This window comes from Protopterus annectens, chromosome 6.part0 (assembly GCF_019279795.1).
Source record: "Protopterus annectens isolate FY-2018-M chromosome 6.part0, PAN1.0, whole genome shotgun sequence".
Taxonomy (NCBI): domain Eukaryota; kingdom Metazoa; phylum Chordata; order Ceratodontiformes; family Protopteridae; genus Protopterus; species Protopterus annectens.
Window position 1 is genome coordinate 985202397 of NC_056737.1, and position 13596 is coordinate 985215992.

The 13596-nt window shown below is 39.5% G+C and overlaps 1 protein-coding gene across 2 annotated transcripts in view; it reads left to right on the forward strand.

Moving 5' to 3' along the window:
• The window catches only part of AREL1 (apoptosis resistant E3 ubiquitin protein ligase 1), a 1112453-nt gene that overhangs the window by 1061889 nt on the left and 36968 nt on the right, over window positions 1–13596 (forward strand). The window lies entirely within an intron of this gene.

Consider the following 13596-nt stretch of genomic DNA (forward strand, 5'->3'; position numbering starts at 1 on the left):
TTTTAGTACTAGGAAATGCATCATCGATCTCTCTTTAGTCATTCTTTTAGTACTAGGAAATGCATCATCGATCCCTCTTTAGTCACTCTTTTAGTACTAGGAAATGCATCATGGATCCCTCTTTAGTCATTCTTTTAGTATTAGGAAATGCATCATCGATCTCTCTTTAGTCATTCTTTTAGTACTAGGAAATGCATCATCGATCTCTCTTTAGTCATTCTTTTAGTACTAGGAAATGCATCATGGATCTCTCTGTAGTCAGTCTTTTAGTACTAGGAAATGCATCATCGATCCCTCTTTAGTCATTCTTTTAGTACTAGGAAATGTATCATCGATCCTTCTTTAGTCATTCTTTTAGTACTAGGAAATGCATCATCGATCCCTCTTTAGTCATTCTTTTAGTACTAGGAAATGCATCATCGATCCCTCTTTAGTCATTCTTTTAGTACTAGGAAATGCATCATCGATCTCTCTTTAGTCATTCTTTTAGTACTAGGAAATGCATCATCGATCTCTCTTTAGTCATTCTTTTAGTACTAGGAAATGCATCATCGATCTCTCTTTAGTCAGCCTTTTAGTACTAGGAAATGCATCATCGATCCCTCTTTAGTCATTCTTTTAGTACTAGGAAATGCATCATCGATCTCTCTTTAGTCATTCTTTTAGTACTAGGAAATGCATCATCGATCCCTCTTTAGTCATTCTTTTAGTACTAAGAAATGCATCATCGATCCCTGTTTAGTCAGTCTTTTAGTACTAGGAAATGCATCATCGATCCCTCTTTAGTCATTCTTTTAGTACTAGGAAATGCATCATCGATCCCTCTTTAGTCCGTCTTTTAGTACTAGGAAATGCATCATAAATCTCTCTTTAGTCAGCCTTTTAGTACTAGGAAATGCATCATCGATCCCTCTTTAGTCATTCTTTTAGTACTAGGAAATGCATCATAAATCTCTCTTTAGTCAGCCTTTTAGTACTAGGAAATGCATCATCGATCCCTCTTTAGTCATTCTTTTAGTACTAGGAAATGCATCATCGATCCCTCTTTAGTCATTCTTTTAGTACTAGGAAATGCATCATCGATCCCTCTTTAGTCAGTCTTTTAGTACTAGGAAATGCATCATCGATCCCTCTTTAGTCATTCTTTTAGTACTAGGAAATGTATCATCGATCCCTCTTTAGTCCGTCTTTTAGTACTAGGAAATGCATCATCGATCCCTCTTTAGTCATTCTTTTAGTACTAGGAAATGCATCATCGATCCCTCTTTAGTCAGTCTTTTAGTACTAGGAAATGCATCATCGAGCTCTCTTTAGTCATTCTTTTAGTACTAGGAAATGCATCATCGATCCCTCTTTAGTCATTCTTTTAGTACTAGGAAATGCATCATCGATCCCTCTTTATTCAGTCTTTTAGTACTAGGAAATGCATCATCAATCCCTCTTTAGTCATTCTTTTAGTACTAGGAAATGCATCATCGATCCCTCTAGTCATTCTTTTAGTACTAGGAAATGCATCATAAATCTCTCTTTAGTCATTCTTTTAGTACTAGGAAATGCATTATCGATCCCTCTTTAGTCAGTCTTTTTTTTTCATGTGCTGTTCAGAGGTTTTAACCGGCAAGTTATCCTGACTAACTAGGTCTTCCATTCCCACTTGGCATTTGGTTTTTGACCCCATTTAAATGACTTCATGTACCTTTAATTTATTCCTTTTCCAGAAAAATAAAATTCCCTGGATAGCATCATGGAGAGTTGACTGCAGTTCATCTTGGATATTGAGCATATAGGTTTGGATGAAGGATAACATTATGGTCACGCTGTGTGGGGCAGAGAATACTGCATGGACTCAGTGAAGAGTCCAGTCTGACATTTTATTACCCCTTCTCACTCCCTATTATGAGGGGTGTAGCAGTACATGATGGTACACTTGTGCTACATAATGTTTCACTGTCACTAAATTTCAAGAGTTGCTTTGCAACAAAATATGTTTAATTTATGTAGAGAAATGAATGCACCCACAATATACTCTGGACCCTGCTTGTTTCTGCTTCCATGTTGGTCTCACTGGTGATGCGTAGTGTGTGTTCCTGTATTGCTTGATGGTGAACAGCTGACTGTATTCTCTTTACAAATGCTGTATATGCAGTAAAGTGGCAAGATGACCTTTCCCATCTACACCCACAGCTCACTGTTAATGTCTTGGCCTACATGCCATCTTGCATAGTCTGTCTGACACTGCAGATGATTTATTTCATTTTAGCGTGGCCTTTACTGCACTTGGTATCTGTTTGGCTTATGTTGTCAAGCCATTGATTTTAAGATGATACAACAAAAGCCGAGACCAAAGAAACTGAAGCAGTAAGTGATGGTGTGGTTTTATTAAATGTTAAGGTTCTCTCTGGACTGGTATTTGTCATATCTTTGTCTCTCTTTTTTTTTTTTTTTTTTAACTAGCCACAGGACCTCACCTGACAGTTCCTCTACCTACTCCCTGATTGCTTATTCATTCCAGAGGAAGGTAGCCAGGAATTCCCAGGCTAGGTGAGAGTCCAACGTCCCATTTCTTCTTGCACAGGAATCCCAGATAGCTCTCCTTTCCCCATCGAGAAACAGGTGGTATGCTGCGGGGGTCTGCACTCTATTACTAGGAGAACCCCCCTCCCCATTACTGTCTTGTGAGGGGAGTATGCCTCTGCAAGCTGAGTTCCTCTTGGTTTATGAGTACAAATACATTAAGACAGCTCACGTTCAGTAAGTTTGGATTCTAGTGTGTGTGTGTGTGTGTGTGTGTGTGTGTGTGTGTGTGTGTGTGTGTGTGTGTAACACGTAGCGCTCCTGCTAGGTGTCACTTCTGTGGTGAACTAGAACCACCTCTATCCTCACAGGATGGATAAGCTGGCATCAGCTGCTCACTCCCATCCTCCCTGACCAGCTCCAACAGATGCACAAGCTACAAACTAAACTGTGGTCATCTCAATGGTTGTCAGTTGCTCATATCCACTCTGACCAGCTCCTACAGGTGCACAAGTTGGTAACTGAACTATGGTCCCCTCAGTGGTAGTCAGTCGCTCCCATCCTCTCTTACCAGCTCCTACAGGTGCACAAGCTGCTAACTGAACTGTGGCCACTTCATTGGTAGGCAGTCACTCCCATCCTCTGACCAACTCCTACAGGTGCACAAGCTGCTAACTGAACTCTGTTCACCTCATTGGTAGTCAGTCGCTCCCATCCTCTCTGACCAGCTCCTACAAGTGCACAAGCTGCTAACTGAACTGTGGTCACCTCATTTGTAGTCTCTGCTCTATTCGTCTGTGCCAGAGAGCTGGTAACTGAACTGTGGTCACCTCAGTGATGGTCAGTGCTCTATTCGTCTGTGCCACAGAGCTGGTAACTGAACTGTGGTCTCCTCAATGGTAGTCAATCGCTCCCATCCTCTCTGACCAGCTCCTACAGGTGCACAAGCTGCTAACTGAACTGTGGTCACCTCAATGGTAGTCAGTCGCTCCCATCCTCTCTGACCAGCTCCTACAGGTGCACAAGCTGTTAACTGAACTGTGGTCACCTCAGTGGTAGTCAGTGCTCTCTTCATCTGTGCCACAGAGCTGGTAACTGAACTGTGGTCACCTCAGTGGTAGTCAGTGCTTTATTCGTCTGTGCCACAGAGCTGGTAACTGAGCTGTGGTCACCTCAGTGGTAGTCAGTGCTCTATTCGTCTGCGCCATAGAGCTGGTAATTGAACTGTGGTCACCTCAGTGGTAGTCAGTGCTTTATTCGTCTATGCCACAGAGCTGGTAACTGAACTGTGGTCACCTCAGTGGTAGTCAGTGCTTTATTTGTCTATGCCACACAGCTGTTAATGTCATATTACATAAAATGTTGACTTTGCTAAACAGGGGAGGCATTCTGAGCTTGAGCAACTATATTTTTGTGTATTGTGCGTGTACATTTACATACATCCTTGTACGATATGTCCTCCGTGTTTGCAAGCATTCAGTCTGTAGAGATAATGCTTATAAATCACTAGATTTGGGGAGAAAATTATCAAAATATATAAATTTGTTTTCTAAAAAGCACAAGTAAATTTCCATAACTGGGGGCAAGTATCAAGGATATCATTATGGTTATTATTATTATTATTATTATTATTATTATTATTATTATTATTATTATTATTATTATATTATTATTGTTATTATTATTATCATTATCATCATCATCATCATCATTGTTATTATTAGGACTGTTTGGTGTATTCATATATCTTGGAGGGTGATGAGAGTTGATCTTCAGTAGATTGTTAAGGTTGCTCTCTTTGCCTTTATATCAAAAGGAATTTGTATCATAGAATAAATGGCCATAGTTTTAAACTGAAGAGGCTGTCAAAGTCGTTATACACAAGTTGTGATTTACGCTCTTAAATGATGAAAACAAAGAGACGAAAACAAGTGTGATGTGGCACTTGAACAAACAAGAAAGGCCACATGCTTACATCTTATTTAAAGAAACAGTGATTCAATTGAGAATAGTTTGTTATTTACATAGTAAGCTTTCAGGCAGTGTGTCTTCCAGTAGATGAAAATCCTGCAACAGTCTTCCGTGGCAGAAGAGCACATCTGGCAGACACTGTACAGAAATATATTTTGGATAGTTACAGGCTGAATGGGGATTCCATTCACAGACCTGTTTGCTACAAAAAGAAATGCTCAGACAAATAAATGGTTCTTACTCTGTCACCATGATAAGTGTGGAAGGCACACGACACAATCCAGAAAAGAAAAACACACTGCAAATTGTATCTTGCTTAACACCTAGATGGTCCAATCAGCAGTGGATCATCTTGTGCATACTTCAGTACCTTCCACTTCAGGGACTGCAGCTGTCTCAGCAATAGTGACTGGTTTTACATATTTCCTTTGTGTCATATTTATTTATTACATTTTTTAACTGGATAAGTGAACTGTTCCTTAGAACATTTTCAGGTATGACACAGGCAAAGCAGGTGGAGACAAGAATAAGAAAAAAAGATTACAGACATAATGATATTGCAGGACTTGCAGAAACAAATGGATTATGTTTGATCACAGACATATTGTAAGTTAAAAATGCAGTTAATAGAATGCTATGCATTATTTGCACATTTGTAATGTAAATAATGCTGTCCATTATTTATATTATATATATGTATAATATATATTAGCAAAAGTTTACAAATGTGTCAACCCCTCAATACAGTCTCACAGGACTTGGCTCAGTACGTATGTATATATATCTACACACACACACACACACACACACACACACACATATATATATATATATATATATATATATACACACACACACACACACACATACACACACACACACACACATAAATCTGTATATACACACACATCTATATACACACACACATATGCACACACACTCACACACATATATATGCTATATACTATATATATATATATATATATATACACACACACACACACACAAATACACACACACATATATATATATATATATATATATATATATATATATATCTATACACACACGCACACACATATCTATACACACACAAATATCTATACACACACATATGCGTACACACTCACACATGTATATATATATATATATATATATATATATATATATATATATATATATACACACACACCCCCAAAACAATCCAGTACTCCACTATTGCAAAATAAATCCAAACAGCCATGGTGAAAAGAAGTTTATTCAGACATCTCCTGCCCAAAACAGACCGGTGACCGGTTTCGCTTCAAGCGTCATCAGTGTGCCTCTATTAGTAGTCTGATGAGGGTCAAATACAGCGGTGTTGTAACCTCCTTAGTTTTGGATGCAGTGCCCTTACTTATCAGATGCACAACATTGAAGACTTTCCTTACCACTGTGGGCACATGGTGATTCAAAGTTTAGATTGCTGTCAACCTGTGTTTCCAAATCTCGCACCACTGGGTTTGAGCTTAGGGGTGCTTCAAAACTGTAATTTGCAGGGACTTCCTCTTTACCAAAGGGAATGATAATGTACTTATTTTGCATTTAGTGTTTGTCCATGTGTTTTGCATCAGTCATTTGTCTGTGTTAGCTCCATTTGTAATATGTTAACATTGTTTTGTGGCTCAATGATTGCGCCCAGTTTGTATTCATCAGCGAACTTGGTAAGCCACAGGCTATCTACTTTCACCTGACCTTCCGAGAAATAGATTCCAAAGAGTAGATGGTCCAGCACAGATCCGTTTGGTATGCCATTGGTAACTGGTCTACTGATACATCTGGAATCCCCAACTTTGACTGTAAGCGTTCCTTTGGTGAGCCAGTATGGGCTAATCCCCAGCTGGGAAGAGTTTCTCAGTGATACCTGAGTGGGAGATTGTGTCAAAACATTGGATAAGTCAAGATAGATGGTATGGAGTATTTTACCTTCATCTAAGGCTTTGGTGACATTCTCGAAGAAACCTCCCAGGTTCATACATGCATGTATATATATATATATATATATATATATATATATATATATATATATATATATATATATATATATGGGGTCTACTTTACTTGATTGAAAGCTCACTAGGCTGAAACTCATTTCACAGAGCACACTTGACTGAAAGCTCACTTTATTGAAAGCTCACTTGACTGAAACTCATTTTGTTGAAAGGTATATGCCCTTTTCCCCATTGTAGTGCGATCCTGGAGTTAGTATATATAGTAAGGGGGGTGTGGGGAGGACAGCCAGAGGGAGAGCTGCCTATGTATGTTTAGCTAGATATATCTATAGCTGTATATTTCCGTATAATTATATCTGTTTATATATAAATATGTATAGATAGATACAGATGTATATAGATTTATTTGTATTTGTATGTATTTATTTATATATTTATTTACTTACTGACATTTGATTACTGGGAAAGCAGAGGCCTAGGGAGAGAAGTTCCAGAGAGATAGGTAATAAATAAAACAGTTTAGATGTAATTAAAAAAAAATTATATGTACAGTTTGACAGTAGAATACATAGGATACAGTAAAGTATGAGGAGGCTCCAATGATGTAATAATAACAAAATAAAAATGGCAGAAAAATATGACATTCAGTATTTGAGAAATTATTACAAGTATAGTTTGTTATGCACTATATTAGGAAATAAAAAACAATCCTGTTGATGAAGTGTATGTGCATAGCCATGAGTTAGTGAGAAATTCTTTGAGCGAGGACTTAAATACATGGAGGCTAGGTACAGGTGATTGAATTTGGGGTACAGTTCCATAGTTTGGCTGTGCAGTGTGAGTATAGAGTTTGTCCCATACTTTTTTTTTTCTTTTTATATTTCAAACAGTTTTTTTTTTATGAGGTGATTATGGAGATAATAAAGTACCTCATAAAACACAATTAAGCCACTTAAGGAAGGGAGATGTCATTTTGTAAGAGGTATTGAAGGAGTTGCTTATGAATACACTTTTCCAGGATCTTAGGAAGGGGGTTAGGATGGCAAAAGTTGGAGATTTCATAAGGGTTCTCTCCTTTATAGAGAGGAATAATAAAGAATTTTTCCAAAAGGCAGGAACCTGGGAGTCTTGACTAGATCTGTTGATGAGCATTGAGACTGGATATGCATTAAAGTCTGCAGTGTGCTTAAGGTACTCAGCAGGGGGATCACTGACAGAAGGAGAGCAGGACTTCTGTTTCTTTAGTAATTGTCATCTGAGTTGAAAGCAGGGATGTCAAGGCTAGTAGAGTTTTGTCATCGGTTCATAGGTGTTTACTAGACTAACGACCACAAGGGCCTTTTTAAGCCTAACCATGCATCCCAAATCTCTGACAAGTTCTAGTACCCTTAATAAGTATAAGCAGGGGCTTGGGAGTTGAAACATTTCCAAACAGGGACCTGGGAGATGAACCATTTACAGGTTGCCTGTGTCCATTAGAGACATTGGTGCCAAACCAGGGATGAATTTCCTGTTCCTCATCCAGTTGTCCAAGTTACACTTGAATTGGGTTAGGGAGGAACTCTGCTTCATATGGATGGGGAGCCTGTTCCAGAGACGGGATAGTCTCTGAGATAAATACCTGTCTCTCCAGCAGGTCCTGTTTATTTCACAGGCAAGATTTAAGTCTTTAGAACAGTTAATTCTTGTGCTGTTTTTTTTTTGCGGATATGCATAAGTGGGATCTGACAGTGTCTTGTGTACCAGTCATGGGTCTGCTTTGGAAGCTGGAAGTTTCAAAACTTTGAACTTCATATGATCAAGACCATAACATTGAAGTTTTGAAACTTTGAATGGTTTAAATGAAGATCGCCATACACAGTGGAATGTGAAATTTAACATTCTCTTCACTTTAGTGCTATCTCAGAGTTGATATATTTAATTAGTGTGGGGAGTGCAGGGGGACATGACCCCCCCCCTGCATAAACATAAAAAAATTGTTCTTATTTATTTTTTACTGAAGTTTCAAACTTTCAGTACTTCGCTGTTTTGGTCTCGATCATATGAAGGTCGAAGTTTTGAAAGTTCGAGCTTCCAAAGTAGATCCATCAGGCACAGATCTCCATTTAGCAGCCTGTAGGAGACAGAATACAGGGATAGGACCTTGAGCCAGTCTGCATAGGACATGTTACTTATGCCCTGTATTCTTTTAGTGAGGAACCTCTGTGGTTGTTCCAGTTGTTGGATATGCCTGGTTAGGTACATACCAAAGAGTCATTGTGCCCAGTGATAGATCTGATGAATGCCAAATGCAATGGATCAGTGACTTCCTTGTAGTTGATTAAATGGTTGGGGAAAGCAGGAGGTAGGAAAGGCTATGATGTTAATGAAGAAAATGTTAAACTTGGTCGCTGTTTCTCAGGCATAAGTTCAGATAGGGGGCTTGGTGAGAAAGAAGAGCCAGGCTGAAGAATTTTCTTGTTTGAGTTCCAAAATTTCTTTAGCTTTTTGGTGATTATCTTGTGGGTCTGTGTAATAATTTTATTTTGTCTAGGTAAATTTGCTCCTTGATGAAATTACACAACTCTTTGTATAAATGTAAGCTGTTAGGGATTTTATCTTTGTGCCATTGATTACACAAATCTTTGTATAATTGTAAGCTTTTAGGGATTGTATCTTTGTGCCATTGATTACACAAATCTTTGTATAATTGTAAGCTTAGGGATTTTATCTTTGTGCCATTGATTACACAACACTTTGTATAAATGTAAGCTGTTAGGGATTTTATCTTTGTGCCATTGATTACACAACTATTTGTATAAATGTAAGCTGTTAGAGATTTTATCTTTGTGCCATTGATTACACAACTCTTTGTATAAATGTAATCTGTTAGGGATTTCATCTTTGTGCCATTGATTACACAACTCTTTGTATAAATGTAAGCTGTTAGGGATTTTATATTTGTGCCATTGATTACATAACTCTTTGTATAAATGTAAGCTGTTAGGGATTTTATCTTTGTGCCATTGATTACACAACTTATAAATGTAAGCTGTTCGGGATTTTATCTTTGTGTTATTGTTGCCATACTTTGTCATGTTTTTCATGACAATTAGTTGGATGAGTGAGCCAGGGGGTTTGAATAGTTTTATTCTTTTATTTGTGATAGGGTAAGGGCATTTAAAGTATGTGTGAATATAGTGTTTACTTTGTTAATGGCTTCGTCTAGGGGTGGGAGTTTGAGTGGAGACCATTTAAAGGATTTTAGTAAGTTATTGAGCCAGCATTGTTGTGGTCATTGTGGACATGGAACAATACGCTAGAAAACTTAATTTTAAACGCATGTTTAATGACCTGGTACCGTTTTTTTTTTACTGATTTAGGAATTGCTGAGCCGCTGTGGTGCAGCAGTAGTGTTGTTGCCTCACAGCAAGAGGTTCTCCCATTTGATTATCAGCTGGAGTGCCTTCTGTGTGGAGACTGCATGTCCTCCCCATGTTCGAAAGACATGCGTAGAATGGGCGTGCCTTCACTGAAGGTTGGGCTTCGGGCTGGCACCTCGGCACCCGTAAAAAATCTACTGCCAGTCATTAGTGGACCAAAGTTCCGCTGTGGCGACCCCTAACCGGGAAAAGCCGAAAGAAGAAGTAAATTATTGAGAGTGTCAGGATGAAAGTTAGAAAGATTTTGGGTAGTTGTATGTTAGTTGGTTAGAGATTTCTCTATTGGCAAATATTTGGTGATAGTCACTAATTGAGTCTAGTTGTACCCCTGAGTTGGCATACTTGTTAGAATCAAAAACAAGTATCCAGCTGAGAATAGAATTTTTATGATTTGATTTGCTGAGTCGAATAGGAGAAGTGATTAGCTATTTAAACCCATATAAGTCAAGACTGGTAGCTGAGGTGTTAGATGTCATAAATAACCAGTCATTGTTAACATCATCTAAGGTAATGGTTTCACTAGTAACATTTGTAGTTATCCAGCAAAGAATTTCTTCTAATAGGCTAATATTATTACTTGGTGGTATGTAGTGTGCAACTATACATAGTTTCTTATGTTTATTAACATAGAGTATCCTCAAGATAGGAGAAGACAGATCACAGACTGCGAGCTGTGGCAGGTCTATCCACTCAATGTAAAATATAGCTTTAGGTGATTCGGTCATGTTGACTAATGTCGCCAAATGGGCATGAGTATTTGCCGATAAGTGGGCTGAGGACCCAGCCTTCTCCGACCTATGCCAGAGACCCATGCTAATGGTGGGAGGCGTGTATTGCCCCTGATGGCCAGTGTGTGCCCACCATAAAGCCCAGCAGTCATGGGTCAATAAGTTACTGGCTGGATGGAGTCCAGCTGCCCAGCCTGGATTACCTGAGATACCTCTGTTGAGCAAAAGCTGGAAGTAAAACCAATCAGCCTTCCAAAACCATCAGCTAAGAATTCATACACTCAGTGTAGGTTCACTAACAGGATGCAGCTCAGATATGGATGACATGATGGCACGGAGGAGGCTGGATATCCTGTGTATCCAAGAGACGAGATGGAAGGGCATGATGATACGGAGGAGGCTGGAGATCCTCTGTGTCCAAGAGACGAGATGGAAGGGCAGTGCAGCAAAGACACTTGGCTCGGGATCCAGAGTACACTACTCAGGAGGAGGACAGGCTAGAAATGGTGTGGGAATTGTGAGGGAGAGGCTTCAGAAGGCAGTGAGACATGTCATCAGAATTAGTGACAGACTCATGGCAATTAGACTGCAGCCTAATGATAAGGCAGTATTCGTAATCTCAGCCAGTGCCCCACAGCAGGGTTGTGATAGTGAGGAAAAGAGTGTATTCATACAGCAGTTGCAGGACCTACTAGATAAAGCAGGATAAATTGAATTGGTGTTGATAATGCGTGACTTTAATGCACACATCTGGAAAGACATAACAGGATATGAGGACTGCCTGGGTCCACATGGGTGGGGTAAGAGGAATAAAGAAGGAGAGGCCATCCTAGACTTCTGTCTAGCAAATGGCTTGATAGCAGCCAACACATGATTCTGAAAGAGAGAGAGAGTCACAAGATCACATGCAAGAGTGGCCAACATGCAACTCAGGTATACTTCCTCCTAGTAAGGAAGCGGCACATAGGTAGAATCAGTGATTGCAAAGTAATCCCCAGTGAAACAGTCCACCCACAGAATAAATCACTGGTTGCCACAGTCAGCTGCAAGCAATGGTCAGAGAAGGCTCTAAGGTCCACAGAGACCAGGCTGAAGACCTGGAAGTTGACTGGAGAGAAAATACAACAGTTCAAGGAATTACTCAGGGCTCTAGCACCTCAAGAAGAGGAATAAATAGGTGAAGTTGAAGAAGAATGGTAGTGCCTCAGAACAGCATGTGTTAGGACTACAGAACAGATAGGTGGCTGAGCCAGGTATGGAAATAAGGTACATAAAGAAAGCTGGTGGTGGAGTGCAGAAGTTCAGGAAGTCATCAGTAGAAAGGAATGCAGGAAAAAGTGGAAGATAGAAAAGGCGAACAAGTCTAGGAAGGGGTACTGGTTGGCTAACAAAGAAGCTAAAAAAGAAGTTGCAATAGCAAATATCAGGACATCAGACGCACTCTACAAGTGTCTGGAAAGTGACTCTGTAGGAGGTGCAAAGAAACTATATCAGGTTGCAAGGCAAAGACAGAAAGATAAAAAAGATAGTCAGACAACCTTCATAAGGGATGCCAGCAACAACCTACTCCCCAGTCCACAGGACATCAAAGGCAGACGGAAGGAGTACTTCCAGCAGTTTCTGAATGAAGAAAACCTCACAGAAGCTGCACAACCTATGATGGAAGAAGAGCAGGAGCCCACCCTAGAAGAAGTAAGAATAGCACTAAGGAAAATAAAGTCAGGAAAAGCAGTAGGTTCAGATGAGATCACAGCAGATACTCAGTGAGGTAGGGAAAAAATGGCTCCTGTGGAGAGAAAGGCATATCCCAGATGACTGGAGAATAAGCATACTAATGTCCATGTACAAGAACAAAGAGGGCATCCACAGCTATGGACAGTACAGAGGTATCAAACTCCTGTCACATTGCATGAAAGTTCTGGAGAGGGTGGTTGATAAACAGTTACTCACTGGTAGAAAGTAAGATGGGAGATGAGCAGTTTGGATTCAGATCAGGCTGCAGCACAACAATGTTTGCAGTGAGAATAATATTTGAGAAGAAGCTAGAGATGAGGAAAGAGTCCAACTGAGAATTCCTAGAGTTGGAGAGAGCATATGATAAGGTCCCAAGAAAGCTGATTTGGGCAGTACTGTGCTGGTTCGAAGTCCCAGGAACATTGGTAGAATTAGTAACAGGGCACCAAATTTCCACAACATTGCAAAATGAAGAAAAACAAATACCTGCTTAGCTATGAAGCAGTGATACCACTTTATTCGCAATAAAAACACAAGTAGATAAAAAAAATGTGAACTAAGTGCTTTCACCCCTTATAGGGCTTCTTCATAGTCAACATCTTAAACAAACATTCATCTTTTACATATCCTGAGAAAACACCCCCTAAAAAAATACATTCTTAAAAATCTCATCTAACTGCAGTATATACATGCTGCATGGGAAATAAAAGATGAATGTTTGTGTAACACGTTGACTCTGAAGAAGCCCTATAAGGTTTGAAAGCACTTAGTTCACGTGTTTTTTTATCTACTTTTGTTTTATTGCGAATAAAGTGGTATCACTTCTTCATAGTTGAGCAGGTATTGGTAGAATTAGTGCAAGAAACCAATGACTCAAGTACTAACAGTGTTCCGTCTTACAGAGAGGTTCCCAGTGAGAGTGGGTGTGCACCAGGGTTCAGCTCTGAGCCCACTGCGGTTCATACAGCTGATTGACTACATTAGCAAACAGGTGGGAGGGGACAAATCAACACAGTTGCTGTATTCAGACAATATGGCATTACAGGCAGACTCTGGGCAAGAATTTCAGCAAAGGATAGGGGAATGGAATGCAAAACTGAAGGCAACTGGGATGAAACTAAATACAGATAAGGCAGTGGTAATGGCAGCAAATTAGGGAAATCAGAAGAAGCTGAGAATTGAAATAGAAGGGAAGATAGTGGAACAGGTTAATTACTTCAAGTCTGAATGAAGAGG